This window comes from Bos grunniens, chromosome 8, assembly GCF_055505025.1.
Source record: "Bos grunniens cultivar Pamir isolate PY7600 chromosome 8, Bosgru_T2T1.0, whole genome shotgun sequence".
NCBI lineage: Eukaryota > Metazoa > Chordata > Mammalia > Artiodactyla > Bovidae > Bos > Bos grunniens.
This window is the reverse complement of record NC_141172.1, coordinates 26,607,641-26,619,826: the sequence shown is the minus strand read 5'-3', so window position 1 is coordinate 26,619,826 and position 12,186 is coordinate 26,607,641. Positions and strand designations below refer to the sequence as shown.

The 12,186-nt window shown below is 40.0% G+C and overlaps 1 long non-coding RNA gene across 8 annotated transcripts in view; it reads left to right on the top strand.

The window, feature by feature from the left end:
- The first annotated feature begins 1,334 nt into the window (after positions 1-1,334).
- LOC147366863 (uncharacterized) overlaps positions 1,335-12,186 on the top strand; it is a 153,480-nt gene continuing 142,628 nt past the window's right edge. For 4 of the 8 annotated variants that reach the window (XR_015169510.1, XR_015169506.1, XR_015169509.1 and 1 more), the window contains exon 1: positions 1,344-1,524. This is a non-coding gene — a long non-coding RNA (uncharacterized LOC147366863). Of the gene's footprint in view, positions 1,525-12,186 lie in introns of all 8 variants that reach the window. The other 4 variants (XR_015169505.1, XR_015169508.1, XR_015169504.1 and 1 more) reach the window with 4 other exon arrangements.

Here is a 12,186-nt window from a genome sequence, read left to right as displayed (position 1 = left end):
TATAAGAAGAGCTTAGCCATTGCTGGACTCTGTAGTCTGTGCCTTCCCTTCTATCGCGCTTCTGATTTTGCAAGCAGCCATCTCCATGTACTTTTACAGTCTCTCTGTAACTCTGCTCAGCTGTGAGGAGATTCTGTGGGGCCAGGCAGCCCTCTGGGAGGATTTCTGCAGCATTAACTAATGATAACAATCTTTGCCACCCCAGGCTATGACCATTTCCCCACCTCCAGGTTGGGGTTCACAGAAGGGATTGTGTCTTAGAGACTCTGTCTAAGCTGTCAGATGTATCTTAAGTGGCTACTGTCTTTAAACCACACCAGCCTAAGGAAGTCCATCCTCTGTCCAGTGTTGGTAGGCAAACTAAATAACAACCAAAATGGCCCAGCACTGACAATCTTGCTGGAAGCCAGCCCCAAACAACCCAACAGGCATACTGTACAAAACATGAGCCCTGTCTCCATCTATCTTCTGATCATGGTCCACAAGGAAGGGCTTCCTTCATTCCTCTTTTTGGAGGTTGAATATGGTTCCTCACACAATGAACTCACTATTTTCCAGAGGCCTTTGCAGTTCATTACAAGAGAAAAGACATCCTTCTGGAGATTAAGCTGTCTGGAAATTTCCTGTGGTCACATTCAGAGGAGGCATTAGCATACACTACTCTTCTTTGCCTCGGGCAGTTGGAAGGCACAACAAGGAAGAGACTTCACTGGGGCAGGAGACCTGTATTTTCATTGCAGGGCCATTCTTGACAACCTCAGGTGTGATGGATCAGCTTAACACGTTAGCTTGGCTCAGCTATAACCCTCAGTTATTCAATCAAACATTATTCTGGGCGTTGCTGTGAAGTTATTTTGTACCTGTGACTAAAGTCTACAGTCAGTTTACTTTAAGCAACATTCTAGATTATCTGGATGGGCTGGCTCAATCAGTTGAAAAGCCTTAAAAACAGGACCAAGTCTTCCTTGAAGAAGAAGAAATTCCACCTGTGGAATGCAGTTTCGGATCATGCTTGAGCCTTCTGGTTGCCCTTCCTGAGCCTGCCCTGTGGTTTTCAAGCTTGCCTAACAGACTTCACAATCACATAAGCCAAGTCCTGGAAATCAATCTTTATATAGATTTTTACATACATAAAAGCTAGTCACCTGAGTGTGTTCCCTCTGCACGCCTGCAAACAAGCCTGTGGCCCCTTCCTTGGGGGAACAAGGCCCATGCCCTCCAGAGTTGAAACAGGTGAGTAAGAATGGGGCTTGCTTTACAATGATGATCGGAACAACAGCAGGCATTCACAGGTGCTTTCTGTGTGCCAGATCCTCGTGACCAAGAGGTAAGTACTATTATTAACCTCAGTTTGGAGACCTGAAACTGAAACTGAGGTGAGCATGCACTCAGTCCATGATAGTGTTGGCAGCGGGCACCAGGCAGCTTCCCATGCTGACTCGGACACCCGTGGCATCACCCTGCATCTGGGAGCGCTTACACAGGGCCTGTGGCCTCCTTCCTTCTGTTCAACAACAGTTACAGGTAAGAATCTATCTTAAATGAAAATGGTTTTCATTTGTCTTAAATGAAAACAGAAAATGGTTTTCTCCTGTAAAGTTTCCTAAATTTTAGGACTCAGACTTGCTTGGGGGGTAGCTAGAACTTGTGTACCTTTAATTCTCCTTCATGGTGTTACTGACCTCCTTGGTTCTAGCAATTGAAGTTGGAGTATTAATAAAGCAGGGGTCCCCAAACTCCAGGCCATGGACCACTACCCATGCATAGCCTGTTAGGAAGCTGGCTGCACCACAGGAGGTGAGTGGTGGGCCAGCAAGTGAAGTTTTATCTGCCAGTGCTTGTCACTCACATTATCACCTGAACCTTCCCCAACTCCAACCCCACTCCTCTGGATCCATGGAAAAATTGTCTTCCACAAAACCGGTCCCTGGTGCCCCAAAGATTGGGGGCCTCTGTATTAGAGGAAACATGGGACATTCTAATGCATGATATTGTTTCTGGTTAAATGGATTACAGTTTATGGGCTTCAAAGCAACAGGGTAGTGTGAGCAAATAGCTGAACCATCCAGGTATTTCTTCAACAATCCCTTTTTGGTATTGACTCACTTATTTGGAGCACTTGGATCTGTGAGACCCAGGTTTCTGGGGAGACAGAAAGCTCAGCCCAAAATAAGACTTTGTGTCCAAGGGCAGGTGCTGTGCATTAATGACCATCTCCAGGTCAAAGTCTTCCAGGAAAAAAGTCAGTGTCACCAAGAAGGGGCTGGGTAAGCATCAGAAAGCGGGGGGCCAGGTTGGTACCCGCCTCACATCCTGAAGGCCCGCAGTTGAACTTCAGGCCAGCCCCTCCAGGGATGGGCTGGTGTTAATTATGATGCAATCCCCCAGCCATGCAGCCTCAGCAACAATTTCGGGAGTCAGGGTCCGTGTGCAAGGCCATTAACACTAAACATGTTTTAATCCATAATTGTGCGAGATTTATTTAATTTAGGGGCTTTATTTATAGTTCGATTGGAATTGTAATGTATTTTCGGCCTTCCGCACTGGGATCTGTCAATTTTTACAGCGTCTTTTAATTGTGTTCTTCCAGGCCAGGTGCAAGCAGTTTTCCAAAGCAGGCTGATCACAGGAGGCCTCCTGTTATGCGATGGGGGAGGGGAGCGGCCTTGCACAGACATGACCCTGTGTCACCAGGAGGGCAGGGACGTTGACGCTGGGTCCTCAGTTCTTGGAGGGACCCAGCCCTCAGATTGCAGTCATGACCCCCACCCAGCCCAGCCTCTCCCTTCCTGATGTGTCAGAGCTTGTGTGCTGAGCACCAGCTTCCAAAAATTTCCTCTAACACCCTTCCATCCTTTTGTTCATTCCTTTGTTCGATTATCAAATGTGTGCTGAGTGTCTATTGTGTACCAAGCCTTGTGCTTGGCTTAAGAATGCAAAGACAAATAGGCTGGTGGCCCAGACTTTGAGGAGCTAAGAGTATACCAGGAGGAGACAAAGAAGAACACATAGGCTGCCTGGTACTAGACACTGAGCTCCATGCTAGAGACTCACAAAAGAGCAGAACCTTATCTTACAGGTTTGGAGGAATGAGAACAAATTTATCTGAGAGTCATTTGGCTACAATTTGTCTGGTAGCAATGTGGAGGAAAGCAAGTTTGTCAGTACGGCAATTTGATCCAAGCACCTCCAGTTCTCATGCTGTCTGCGCTGAAGACTTCTGCCGATGAGGAATGCTGGGTTTCATTAAACACGAATATTTCTTAGCCTTGTTTATCTTGGAGCTTTGGTAGTTGTCAAACACCATGGGGGTACTTTTGCAACCCTTTATGCATCTTTGAGCATTTAGTCTAGTTTTCCAAGTTATTTCCCTCTGAATCATATACTGCCACAAGCTATGAGTGTTGGAGGAAAGTACCAGAAATCGAAGTAAAAGGAAATGGAGAAATGAAACAAGGTTGTGCCAGCTGGGAGCTCACACTGGGAAAGATCCATTCAAATGTAGCTAGAGGAGAACATAGCCCCGCCTCTGTGCTAAGACCAAGCCACTCGATGAAGTCGGGGCCTCCTCTGTGTGGTTCACTCAGTTATCCCCCAGAACCTAGAACAATGCTTGGTGTGTGCAGTCATCAATAAATATTGAATGAATAAATGTGAGTGAACGTGAAAAAACAAAACACCAGGGACAATGCTTTACTGGTTAGAAAAACAAACATGCTTGGTCAGGAAACAGTGGGGGAAAAAAATGTATTTTCTGAGTGCCTACTACATGCAGTAGGGGTTACAAAGACCGTCTCTTTTGCAAATGGTGTTAATAAAGCTAGATAACCACATGTAACAGAGTAAATCCTCACAACAGGGTGAGGTGATCATATTATTCCCACCTTGCAGAAAAGGATTTGAGAGCTTAGGGAGATGAAATAACTTGTTTGGGGTCTCCAATTACAAGAGCTAGGGAAAAGAAAGGTTAAGGATAGCCCTGGTGAAGAAGACCTCCTTTCCTGTAGCTTTGCAAGAGAGGAGATAGCACATCCTAATTCAGGAATAGCTGATAATGGCAACACATTACTCCAGAAAGAATAACAACATTTTATAAATGTTTTCAGAAGAATAGCTTTAGGGCTGAAGGAGCCATATTCAGTAAAATTGGAATATGAAGAAGCTGAAATATGAAATCCTTCCCTCCCCCATCCACCCCGCCCTTTGCAGCTGCAAGTCTGTTCTCTGTATCTTTATGTTTCTCTTTTGTACTTAGGTTCATTTGTATCATGTTTAAGAGTCCACATATAAGTGATATGGTATTCTTCTTTCTGATTTCACTTAGTATGATACTCTCTAGTTGCAACCATGTTGCTGAAAATGACATTATTGCATCCTTCTTTATGGCTGAGTAATAGCCCACTGTATAAATACACCGCATCTTTATCCATTCATCTGTTGATGGACATTGAGGTTGTTTCCATGTCTTGGCTATTGTAAATAGTGCTAACTGTGAACATTTGAGGTTCATGTGTCTTTTCAAAGTATAATTTTGTCTGGTTATATACCCAGGAGTGGGATTGGTGGATCATATGGTAGCTCTATTTTTAGTTTTTTGGGGAACCTCCATACTGTTTTCCATAGTGACTGTACCAATTTATAACCCCACCAACAGTGTAGGAGGATTCCCTTCTCTCCAGACCCCCTCCAGCATTTGTTATTTGTAGACTTTTTAATGATGGCCAATCTGACCACTGTGAGGTGATACCTCATTGTAGTTTTGAGTTGCATTTGCCTAATAAGTAATGATGAGCATCTTTTCCTGTGCCTTCTGGCCATCTGTATGTTTTCTTTGGAGAGATGTATATTTAGGTCTTCTGCCTGTTTGTTGATTGGGTTGTTTTTGTTGTTGCTATTGACTTCTATGAGTTATTTGTATATTTGAGAAATTAATGCCTTGCTGGTCAAATTATTTGCAAATATTTTCTCCCAGTGTGTGGGTTTACTTTTCATTTTGTTAATGGCTTCTTTTGCTGTGAAAAGGCTTTTGATCATATACCATTTGTTTATGTTTGCTTTTATTTCTATTGCCTTGGGGGATTGATATTTTGCCTATATTCTGGGAATATTAGGGTGTCATGTCTTATATTAAAGTCTTTAAACCATTTTGAGTTTATTTCTGGATGATGTAAGGGCATCTTGTAACTTCTTTGATTTACCTGCACCTATCCATCTTCCCAATACCAACTGCTGGAGAGACTGTCTTTTCTCCATTGTTTATTCTTGCCTCCTTTGTCAAAGACTAGTTGTCCATAGGTGTGTGGGTTTATTTCAGGGATCTCTATTCTGTTGCATTGGCCTATATGTCTGTTTTTGTGCCAATATCACGCTGATTTGATTACCATGGCTTTGTAGTTGGAGAAGGCAATGGCAACCCACTCCAGTACTCTTGCCTGGGAAATCGCATGGACGGAGGAGCCTGGTAGGCTACAGTCCATGGGGTCGTGAAGAGTCGGACACAACTGAGCGACTTCACTTTCACTTTTCACTTTCATGCATTGGAGGAGGAAATGGCAACCCACTCCAGTGTTCTTGCCTGGAGAATCCCAGGGACGGGGGAGCCTGGTGGGCTGCCATCTATGGGGTCGCACAGAGTCAGACACGACTGAAGTGACTTAGCAGCAGCAGCTTTGTAGTATTGTCTGAAGTCTGGGAGAGTTTTGCCCCCAGTTTTGTTTTTTTTTCCTCAGGATTTCCTTGGCAATTCTGGGTCTTTTGTGGTTCCACATAAATTTTAGGGTTCTTTATTCTAATTCTGTGGAAAATATCATGGATAATTTGATAGTGAAAAAGTGAAGTCGCTCAATCATGTCCAACTCTTTGTGACCCCATGGACAGTAGCCTACCAGGCTCTGCTGCCCTTGGGATTTTCCAGGCAAGAATACTGGAGTATTCTGCCATTTCCTTCTCCAGGGGGATCACATTAAATCTGTAAATTTCTTTGAGTAGTATGGACATTTTAACAATATTCTTCCAATCCAAGGGCATGGGGCATCTTTCCATTTTTTTTTTAATCATTGTCATTTCCTTTATCACTGTTTTATTGTTCTAAGTGCATAGGTCTTTCTCCTCCTTGACTAGGTCTATGCCTAGATATTTCATTTTTTAGACACAATGAGATTTTTTTTTTTACTTTCTCTTTTTGATATTATTATAAAGAAATGAAACATTATTATACACTTATCTTGCTGTGTTGCTGACCTCATTTATCAGTTTTAGTAATTTTTGTGTGGAGCTTGTAGAATTTTGTATATGGTATGTCATGTTATCTGCATGAAATGGCAATTTTACCTCTTCCTTTCCAATTTGGAGATCTTTTATTTTTTGTCTGATTGTTGTAGCTAGAACTTCTGATATGATGTTGAATAGAAATGGTGAGACTGGACATTCTTGTCTTATTCCAGAATTTAACAGAAAGGCTTTAAAGTTTTCATCATTGAGTATTGTATTGGCTATGATTCTTATTATGTTGAGATATGCTCCCACTATACCCACTTTGGTCAGAGTTTGATCATGAATGGATATTGAATTTTGTCAATACATCTATCATCTTTTGAGATGATCATGTAGTTTTTGTCTTTTCTTTTGTTAATGTGGTATATTACATTGATTAGTGCATGATGAGCCATCCTTGTGACCCTGGGATGAATCCAACTTGATCATGTTGTACAATATTATTCTTCTTTGTTGTTGGATTCAGTTTGCTGGTATTTTGTTAAGGATTTTTACCTTTATACTTATCAAAGATATTGACATATAATTTTCTTTTTTTGTAGTGGCTTTGTCTGGTTTTGTTATCAGGCTGATGGTAGCTTTGTAGAATGATTTGGGGAGTAGTCTGTTCTCTTCAGTTTTTTGGTAAATTTTGAGAAGGATCAGTTCAGTTCGGTTGCTCAGTCGTGTCTGACTCTTTGCAACCCCATGAACCGCAGCACACCAGGCGTCCCTGGCCATCACCAACTCCTGGAGTTTACACAAACTCATGTCCATTGAGTCGGTGATGCCATCCAACCATCTCATCCTCTGTCATCCCCTTCTCCTCCTGCCCTCAATCTTTCTCAGCATCAGGGTCTTTTCCAATGAGTCAGCTCTTCACATGAGGTGGCCAAAATATTGGAGTTTCAGCTTTAGCATTAGGCCTTCCAATGAACACCCAGGACTGATCTCCTTTGGGATGGACTGATTGGACCTCCTTTCAGTCCAATGGACTCTCAAGAGTCTTCTCCAACAGCACAGTTCAAAAGCATCAATTCTTTGGCGCTCAGCTTTCTTTATAGTCCAACTCTCACATCCATACATGACTACCAGAAAAACATAGCCTTGACTAGATGGACCTTTGTTGGCAAAATAATGTCTCTGCTTTTGAATATGCTATCTAGGTTGGTCATAACTTTCCTTCCAAGGAGTAAGCGTCTTTTAATTTAATGGCTGCAGTCACCATCTGCAGTGATTTTGGAGCCCCCCAAAATAAAGTCAGCCATTGTTTCCACTGTTTCCCCTTCTATTTGCCATGAAGTGATGGGACCAGATGCCATGATCCTCGTTTTCTGAATGTTGAGCTTTAAGCCAACTTTTTGCTCTCCTCTTTCACTTTCATTAAGAGGCTCTTTAGTTTCTCTTCACTTTCTGCCATAAGGATGGTGTTATCTGCGTATCTGAGGTTATTGATATTTCTCCCAACAGTCTTGATTCCAGCTTGTGCTTCATCCGGCCCAACGTTTCTCATGATGTACTCTACATATAACGTTAAATAAGCAGGGTGACAATATCCAGCCTTGATGTACTCCTTTTCCTATTTGGAACCAGTCTGTTGTTCCATATCCAGTTCTAACTGTTGCTTCTTTACCTGCATACAGGTTTCTCAAGAGGCAGGTCAGGTCTGGTATTCCCATCTCTTTCAGAATTTTCCACAGTTTATTGTGAATCACACAGTCAAAGGCTTTGGTATAGTCAATAAAGCAGAAATAGATGTTTTTCTGGAAGTCTGTTGCTTTTTCGATGATCCAGTGGATGTTGGCAATTTGATCTCTGGTTCCTCTGCCTTTTCTAAAACCAACTTGAACATTTTGAGAAGGATGCATATAAATAATTATGTGGTAGAATTTCCCAGTGAAGGCATCCAATCCTGGACTTTTGTTTGCAGGAAGATATTTGGTTTTCTTTTTGCTTATTTGTCTTAGATTCTATTTCATATAGACTGACGATTTATTCAAACTGTTTCTTCTTGATTCTTGTTGGCAAGCTGTTCTTCAGGAAATTTTTCCATTACTTCTAGGTTGCCCAGTTTGTTGGCATATGCTCATAGTATTTTCTTATACTTTTTTGCATCTCTGCTGTATCTGTTATTTCTCCTTTCTCTTGAGTCCTCTCTTCAGTTTATTGATTTTTGTTTATCATTTTAAAAAGGCAGCTCCTGATTTCTTTTTCTGTTGTTGTTCTCAATCTCCATTTTATTGCCTCTGATCTTTGTTTTCTTCCTTCTGCTAACTTTACATTTTGCTTCTTGTTCTTTTTCTAGTTATTTTATGTGGTAGTTTAGGTTGCTTGAGTTTTTTTTATATTTTTTTGCAGAATGCCTATATCATTTTGAATTTCCCTCTTAGAACTGCTTTTGCTACATTTCTTAGATTTTGTAAGGTTGTGGATTCATTTTCAATTGTTTCAATGTATTTTTTTTATTTCTTTGATTTTATTGTTGGTCCATTGTTTTTAGTAGCATATTTAGTCCCCATGTGTTCTTTCTTTTCCAATTTTCCCTTCTATGTTTGATTTCTAATTTCATATAGTTGTGGTCAGAAAATGTGCTTGAAGTAATTTCTATTTTCTTAAACCTGTTGAGGCTTGTTTTGTGATCTAGTATGTGGTCTATTCCTGAGCACATTCTGTGTGCACTTGAAAATAATGGTTGTTTTTTTTTTTTTTTTCAATGTAATGTCTGGAAGAAATGAATTAAGTAAATGATTATAGTGTTATTTTAGGATCTCTGTTGCCTTATTGATTTTCTGTCCAAAAGATCTGTCCTTTGATGTCAGTGAGGTCTTAAAGTCACCTACTATTATTATGTTTCTGTCAATTTCTCCCTTTATGTATTTAAGTGCTCTGACTGATGCTAAAGCTGAAACTCCAATACTTTGGCCACCTCATGCAAAGAGTTAACTCATTGGAAAAGACTCTGATGCTGGGCGGGATTAGGGGCAGGAGGAGAAGGGGACGACAGAGGATGAGATGGCTGGATGGCATCACTGACTCAATGGACGTGAGTTTGAGTGAACTCCGGGAGTTGGTGATGGACAGGGAGGCCTGGGGTGCTGCGATTCATGGGGTTGCAAAGAGCTGGACATGACTGAGCGACTGAACTGATACTGGGTACATATATGTTAATAAAATACAGAATCCTCTTCTTGAGTTGATCTCATTATCATTATACAGTGTCTTTCTCTATGACCTTTGTTTTAAAGCTTATTTTCTCTGATATAAGTATTGTTACACCAGCTTTCTAGTCATTTCTATTTGCATAAAATAGCTTTTTCTATCCTCTCATTTTCAATCTATATATATATTTCACACTAAAGTGAGTCTATTGTAGGCAACATATTGTAGATTCTTGTCTTATTATCCAATCTGCCCCTCCATATTTTTTAATTGGGACATTTAGTCCACTGATGTTTAAAGTAATTATTGTTAAGCATATATTTATTGGGCTTCCCTGGTGGCTCAGTGGTAAAGAACCCATCTGCCAATACAGGAGATTCAGGTTCTGTCCCTGTGTTGTGAATATCCCCTGGAAAAGGAAATGGCACCCCACTCCAGTATTCTTGCCTGGGAAATCCCATGGATGGAGAAGCCTGGTGTGCTATAGTCCATGGGGTCGCAAAAGAGTCAGATGACTTAGCAACTGAATAACAACAATTCATTGTTGTTACAATCACTTTCACAAAGTTTTTTGATTGTTTTTCAACCTATTTACTGGCTTATTTAAGTGATATGCAATCCCTTTATATATTTGCCTTTCCTTTTATGATTTTCCATTTGCTATAGATTCTTGCTTCTCTTCTATTTAGACAAAACTTTTCAATATTTCTTTTAGGTTTGTTTTAGTATTGTACACTTTTTTAGATACTGACTGAGAAATTCTTATATCTGATTCTGTTCTAAATGGTAATCTTGCTAGGTGGAGTATCCTAGGTTGCAGGTTTTTTTCTTTTGGAAATTTGGACATATCTTGACACTGCCTTCTGGCCTGCAAGGTGTCTGTACAGAAATCAACTGATAGCGTTATGGGGGTTCCCTTGTAATTGACTCTTTAATTATTGAAAATACAACACATTTACAGGAAACTTGGAAAATACAGAGCAAATTTACAAATCCACTATAACAATTGTTTGTTTTAAGTAGATCAGTATAGTTCAGTTGCTCAGTCATGTCCGACTTTTTGTGACCCCCATGGACTGTAGCGTGCCAGCTCCCTGTCCATCACCACCTCCCAGAGTTTACTCAACTCATGTCCATGGAGTTGGTGATGCCATCCAACCATCTCATCCTCTGTCATCCCCTTCTCCTCCTGCCCTCAATCTTTCCCAGCATCAGTCTTTTCAAATGAGTCAGTTCTTTACATCAGGCGGCCAAAGTATTGGAGTTTCAGCTTCAACATCAGTCCTTCCAATGAACACCCAGGATTGATCTCCTTTAGGATTGATGGTTGGATCTCCTTGCAGTCCAAGCGACTCTCAAGAGTCTTCTCCAACACCACAGTTCAAAAGCATCAATTCTTCAGTGCTCAGCTTTCTTTACAGTCCAACTCTCACATCCATACATGACTACTGGAAAAACCATAGCCTTGACTAGATGGACCTTTGTTGGCAAAGTAATGTCTCTGCTTTTTAATATGCTGTCTAGGTTGGTCATAACTTTTCTTCCAAGGAGTAAGCATCTTTTAATTTCATGGATGCAGCCAACATTTGCAGTGATTTTGGAGCCCCCCTCCCCCCAAATAAAATCTGCCACTGTTTCCATTGTTTTCCCATCTACTTGCCAGGAAGTGATGGGACCAGATGCCATGATCTTTGTTCTCTGAATGTTGAGCTTTAAGCCAACTTTTTCACTCTCCTCTTTCACTTTCATCAAGAGGCTCTTTAAATACATAAATTAAGATTTTTAGTTGGAGTTTCAATATCAGGCTCTCAAAAATTAATAGAATGAATGTACAGAGAAGTAGAAGAATATACATAGACCTGAAAAGCAATATGAACCAATTTGACATAATTAAAATTTATACTATTTTCACAAAACAGTAGGATACAAATTCTATTCAAGTTCCCATAGCCTTTAAACTAGGAGATGCTGGAACATATCCAGAGACGTAAGACCAGGTACAGAAATTTCATGGTCTAAAGGTAATGAAATCATGCAAGATTCTGTTCTTTTTACTGTGGAATTTTGTTAGAGATCAATGTCAAAAGATATGTGAAAATAACCCACATGTTTTCAAGTGCAGTGTGATATTTACTAAAAAAAGGTCTTTGATTTAGCCATTGAAAGTCTCAATAAAGTTAGAAGACTAAAAAAACCCAGAGGGCGATTGCAGAGAAGAAAACATTTAAATGAGAAATTAATATCACAGATACTTTAAATAATCCCATGTATTTGGAAATCAAATGTCCACTTTTAAATGAGGGATATATATAAGAAGCCATAACAAGGAAAATTAGAAAATATTTGTAGTAGAATAAAAATGAAAAGAGAATTTAGCAGAATTTGTTGCAGGCAGCTGAAGCTGCTCAATGCAATTAAATATAATGTGGAGTCTTGAATGAGGTATGAAAGCAAATAATGGACAATAGCATAAAATTTTGTGAGATTTGAACAAAATCTGTACTTCAGTTAATAATACTGTGTTACATGTTAACTTCCTGTTTTTACAACATAGTATTTCTTCATATTCTCAAATTAGAATATCAAATTAGATTAGAAGTTTCAAGCCTCATTCATATTTTTTAATCACCAATAAACTTTCTAGACTTTTAGTAGTAATACTAGATGCCAAAATACATGGAACTATATAAAATTTTTGAGTGAATATAAATTAGAAATCTAGCATTCTACTCATACTAAGTCTAATAAGTGGAATCAAAATGTCATAAATTGTTT